Raw genomic sequence first — 6,199 nt, forward strand, 5'->3', positions numbered from 1 at the left:
AATAAATCCAGCGTGGGCGGAACACGCACGTCTTCGGTTTTTCCTGCTTTGTTTGTGTGACAGCTGTTGTGAAAATTTTATACAAATAAAGTTGTATAGTACAGGTTTGGCCAAGCCGCAACTCCCGAACCGCATGCGGCTCTTTTATGTTCATATCAACATTTGTGTGTGTGTGTGTGTGTGTGTGTGTGTGTGTGGGGGGGGGGGTTGTGCGTGTTGGCTTCACTTGAGTTCAATTTGGTATTTTGGTCAAAAGCGCATGTGGTGAAATTCCACAAAGTAGGATGGGCAAACACATTTCTTTAAACTATGAGTGTCAATTGGGCTCTCGAAATGGCAGGGAAAAGATGCACAGCAAAACGAAAATACGTAGATGAACACAGGACGTTTTAATCAGAGTGGGAAAGTTTCTATTTTTTGTTGAACGTGATGGCAAACCATTCTGCCTGATATGTCAGACCTCAGCGCATTTCAAAGATTCAAATCTTCAGCGCCATGCACTTCAGCTCACTCCATGCTAACATTGATCAGGCGTCGAACCCGCATCATCATGCTTAAGAGGTGGCCATGCTAACCAGTGCGCCATTATGTCAACGCATAATAACTAAGTCTACTGGTCAAAACAGCGGTTACTATATGACGTCGCTACGTCGTGGTCACGTGACGCAGACAAGACGTCAATGGACGTGGGCAGAGTTAACTTGTTTAAAAGGGAGTAGGCAGAAGAAATATTTAATTTATTTAAATCTATTTTGAGTGCACACCATTATGCCAATGCATAACAACTGTAAATCTACTAAACAAAACAGCGGTTGCTATATGACATCTGCCACGTCGTGGTCACGTGACATACGTGACGTCGATGGGCGTAACTTTCGCCGGAATTCAAATCCGCGGGGAGAGTTAACTTGTTTAAAAGAGAGTGGGCAGAAGAATTATTTAATTTATTTAAATCTATTTGGTGTGTGCGCCATTATGTCAATGCATAACAACTGTAAGTCTACTAAACAAAACAGCGGTTGCTATATGACGTCTGCCACGTCGTGGTCACGTGACGCGGACGTGACGTCGACGCCTACTTTACATCCCACCGATCACAGGACCCCTCGGCTGCATAACCGTGCCCCCTTCCCAACCAATCGGATTTGCTATACGCGAAAACGACGCCAATGGAAAGAGCTTCCGCCCAAATTTAAATCCGTGGGCGTGGCTCGCAGCAGGAAGTAGGAAAATGGCGGCGATGTTGACAAAGACACAGCGGATGGTAACATACGACTAACAAGAGAAATATTTTTATTTTCTGCTTGCAACTGGACCGTCCAGAGCGTACACGGTAAGTACAACTCATCGTTTTTAAAAAGAAGTACTTTTGTTGCCCTGAAAAGCGAGTGAGCGTGGCGTTTGTGGGGGACGTCGAATTTCGACGATTCTTTCTGGTCAACGGTTGTAAATGATTGTGTTGATTAAAAAAGAAAACTTGATGTAACTCTACTTTTAACTGCCGTTTCAGATAGATTTGGAATTGCATCACATCCAATTTTGCCTAGAGCGTACACGGTAAGTAACACTCGTTGTGTTTAAGGAGATTTACGTTTGTAATAGCAGAAGTGTAGCCGCGTTGCGTTGTACGTGTGAATGTTGGTCCGGGCGAAATGTTAATGTTTAATTTCATTCCTTTAGGTTCCACGGTGTTTGTTGGCTGCAAGTTTTCCACTGCAAGAAGAGGCTCATATCATTGACCAGGAGCGAGCTACAATGGTGAGTAGCCATAACATTTATGTTAAACACTTCCTATTTCATGTCTAACAGTACTTGATTTAACAAATAACCATAAATAAATACAGTGTGGGCACTGAAGTTAACATATGTGATTATACTGCCTAATCTGTCACCGAGTAGATTGTTGCAAAGTAATATAAGATCCAAAGTTGTAATTCAGAATAGTTTTCAAAAGAAGGCCATTAGAATTATATACAAGTCTGATTACCCTGAACAAGCTATTAATTAAATCACAAATTCTTCAATTCAAAGATTTGGTAGATTATCAGACAAATAATGTCTAACAGTAATTGATTTAACACATCACGATAAGTAGATTGAGTGTGGGCACTCTCAAGTTAACATATGTGATTATACTGCCTAATCTGTTACAGAGTATGTTGTTGCCAAGTAATGTAGAATAGATCCAAAGTAGTAATCCAGAATAGTTTTGAAGAGGCCATTAGAATGATAAACAAATCTGATTACCTTGAACATAATAACAAGCTAAGTGTTTAATATGTCCTATGAAGTCAAAATTGGGCACCATCATGTGGTGAAATTTGGAATTGCATCACATCCAATTTTGCCTGGGAACAAACAGATTACATAAATCTTAGTTTTGAATAAGCCACTCCTTCTCAAACAAGTAAACTCTGCCCATTTTGCGCAGTAGATGTTCTGTTAATATCTAGTATTTATACAAAGTCATAATTTAAATTGCTTTCAACCTTCATTCATCGGTTCAACCAACATTACTCGCTCTTATTACCAACTTGTATTGATTTAACTAAGCGTTTAATACTTCCTATCAGGTCTCAAATCGAGATTTGGCAAAATACAATTTCAGCAAATCCAATTTTGCCAGGGAACAAAAATAGATTAAATAAACTAAATAAGTCCTCTTCCCATTAAATAAATCAGAAAAGTCTGTCTTGTAACCAGTCCTCTTCAAACAAGTAAAGTCTGCCCATTTTGTGCCGTAGATTTTGTGTCTATGCCTAGTATTTAAACAAAATCATAATTTAAACGACTTCTTTCCTTCATTCACTTTGGAAATTTGGAATTGCAGCAAATCGAATTTTGGCAGGGAACAAAAATAGATCAATTAAACTAAATAAGTCTTCTTCCCATTAAATAAATTAAAAAAGTCTGTCTTGTAACCAGTCCTTTTCAAACAAGTAAAGTCTGCCCATTTTGTGCCGTCGATTTTGTGTTAATGCCTAGTATTTATACAAAATCATAATTTAAAGGACTTCATTCCTTCATTCACTTTGGAAATTTGGAATTGCAGCACATCAAATTTTGCCTGGGAAGAAAAGTAGATTAAATAAATTTAATAAGTCTTACTACTTCCCATTAAATAAATTAAATACGTCTTACTTGTTCCCACTCCTTTTCAAAACAGTAGTTTAAAACGAGGGCCCTTCACTCAATCTTTAACCTCAACCCCGCACGTTGTGTTGTATCTGTGAATGTTGGTTGTGGCCAAATGATAGTTTTCTTTCATTCGTTTAGGTTCCAAGAAAACTTGATGTAACTCTACTTTTAACTGCCGTTTCAGATAAGCGGGTATTACGTCGCAGTCAAATGCCGCGGATATGACGTAATTGCCCGAACCTCCGCCAAAATTCAAATCTGTTGGCGCGATGGCCGTGAGCCACTGAGCAGCGACGATTATCAACAGAAATATCTTTATTTTCTGCTTGCAACTGGACCGTCTAGAGCGTACACGGTAAGTAACACTCATTGTGTTTAAGGAGATTTACGTTTGTAATAGCAGAAGTGTAGCCGCGTTGCGTTGTACGTGTGAAAATTGATCGAGGCGAAATGTTAATGTTTAATTTCATTCCTTTAGGTTCCACGGTGTTTGTTGGCTGCAAGTTTTCCACTGCAAGAAGAGGCTCGTATCATTGACCAGGAGCGAGCTACAATGGTGAGTAGCCATAACATTTATGTTAAACACTTCCTATTTCATGTCTAACAGTACTTGATTTAACAAATAACCATAAATAAATAAAGTGTGGGCACTGAAGTTAACATATGTGATTATACTGCCTAATCTGTCACGGAGTAGATTGTTGCAAAGTAATATAAGATCCAAAGTTGTAATTCAGAATAGTTTTCAAAAGAAGGCCATTAGAATTATATACAAGTCTGATTACCCTGAACAAGCTATTAATTAAATCACAAATTCTTCAATTCAAAGATTTGGTAGATTATCAGACAAATAATGTCTAACAGTAATTGATTTAACACATCACGATAAGTAGATTGAGTGTGGGCACTCTCAAGTTAACATATGTGATTATACTGCCTAATCTGTTACAGAGTATGTTGTTGCCAAGTAATGTAGAATAGATCCAAAGTAGTAATCCAGAATAGTTTTGAAGAGGCCATTAGAATGATAAACAAATCTGTTTACCTTGAACATAATAACAAGCTAAGTGTTTAATATGTCCTATGAAGTCAAAATTGGGCACCATCATGTGGTGAAATTTGGAATTGCATCACATCCAATTTTGCCTGGGAACAAACAGATTACATAAATCTTAGTTTTGAATAAGCCACTCCTTCTCAAACAAGTAAACTCTGCCCATTTTGCGCAGTAGATGTTCTGTTAATATCTAGTATTTATACAAAGTCATAATTTAAATTGCTTTCAACCTTCATTCATCGGTTCAACCAACATTACTCGCTCTTATTACCAACTTGTATTGATTTAACTAAGCGTTTAATACTTCCTATCAGGTCTCAAATCGAGATTTGGCAAAATACAATTTCAGCAAATCCAATTTTGCCAGGGAACAAAAATAGATTAAATAAACTAAATAAGTCCTCTTCCCATTAAATAAATCAGAAAAGTCTGTCTTGTAACCAGTCCTCTTCAAACAAGTAAAGTCTGCCCATTTTGTGCCGTAGATTTTGTGTCTATGCCTAGTATTTAAACAAAATCATAATTTAAACGACTTCTTTCCTTCATTCACTTTGGAAATTTGGAATTGCAGCAAATCGAATTTTGGCAGGGAACAAAAATAGATCAATTAAACTAAATAAGTCTTCTTCCCATTAAATAAATTAAAAAAGTCTGTCTTGTAACCAGTCCTTTTCAAACAAGTAAAGTCTGCCCATTTTGTGCCGTCGATTTTGTGTTAATGCCTAGTATTTATACAAAATCATAATTTAAAGGACTTCATTCCTTCATTCACTTTGGAAATTTGGAATTGCAGCACATCAAATTTTGCCTGGGAAGAAAAGTAGATTAAATAAATTTAATAAGTCTTACTACTTCCCATTAAATAAATTAAATACGTCTTACTTGTTCCCACTCCTTTTCAAAACAGTAGTTTAAAACGAGGGCCCTTCACTCAATCTTTAACCCCAACCCCGCACGTTGTGTTGTATCTGTGAATGTTGGTTGTGGCCAAATGATAGTTTTCTTTCATTCGTTTAGGTTCCAAGAAAACTTGATGTAACTCTACTTTTAACTGCCGTTTCAGATAAGCGGGTATTACGTCGCAGTCATGTGCCGTGGATATGACGTAATTGCCCGAACCTCCGCCAAAATTCAAATCTGTTGGCGCGATGGCCGTGAGCCACTGAGCAGCGACGATTATCAACAGAAATATCTTTATTTTCTGCTTGCAACTGGACCGTCTAGAGCGTACACGGTAAGTAACACTCATTGTGTTTAAGGAGATTTACGTTTGTAATAGCAGAAGTGTAGCCGCGTTGCGTTGTACGTGTGAAAATTGGTCGAGGCGAAATGTTAATGTTTAATTTCATTCCTTTAGGTTCCACGGTGTTTGTTGGCTGCAAGTTTTCCACTGCAAGAAGAGGCTCGTATCATTGACCAGGAGCGAGCTACAATGGTGAGTAGCCATAACATTTATGTTAAACACTTCCTATTTCATGTCTAACAGTACTTGATTTAACAAATAACCATAAATAAATACAGTGTGGGCACTGAAGTTAACATATGTGATTATACTGCCTAATCTGTCACGGAGTAGATTGTTGCAAAGTAATATAAGATCCAAAGTTGTAATTCAGAATAGTTTTCAAAAGAAGGCCATTAGAATTATATACAAGTCTGATTACCCTGAACAAGCTATTAATTAAATCACAAATTCTTCAATTCAAAGATTTGGTAGATTATCAGACAAATAATGTCTAACAGTAATTGATTTAACACATCACGATAAGTAGATTGAGTGTGGGCACTCTCAAGTTAACAGATATGATTATACTGCCTAATCTGTTACAGAGTATGTTGTTGCCAAGTAATGTAGAATAGATCCAAAGTAGTAATCCAGAATAGTTTTGAAGAGGCCATTAGAATAATAAACAAATCTGATTACCTTGAACATAATAACAAGCTAAGTGTTTAATATGTCCTATGAAGTCAAAATTGGGCACCATCATGTGGTGAAATTTGGAA

This window comes from Syngnathus floridae, chromosome 9 (genome assembly GCF_059516105.1).
Source record: "Syngnathus floridae isolate MCC-2025c chromosome 9, RoL_Sflo_1.0, whole genome shotgun sequence".
Classification (NCBI taxonomy): domain Eukaryota; kingdom Metazoa; phylum Chordata; class Actinopteri; order Syngnathiformes; family Syngnathidae; genus Syngnathus; species Syngnathus floridae.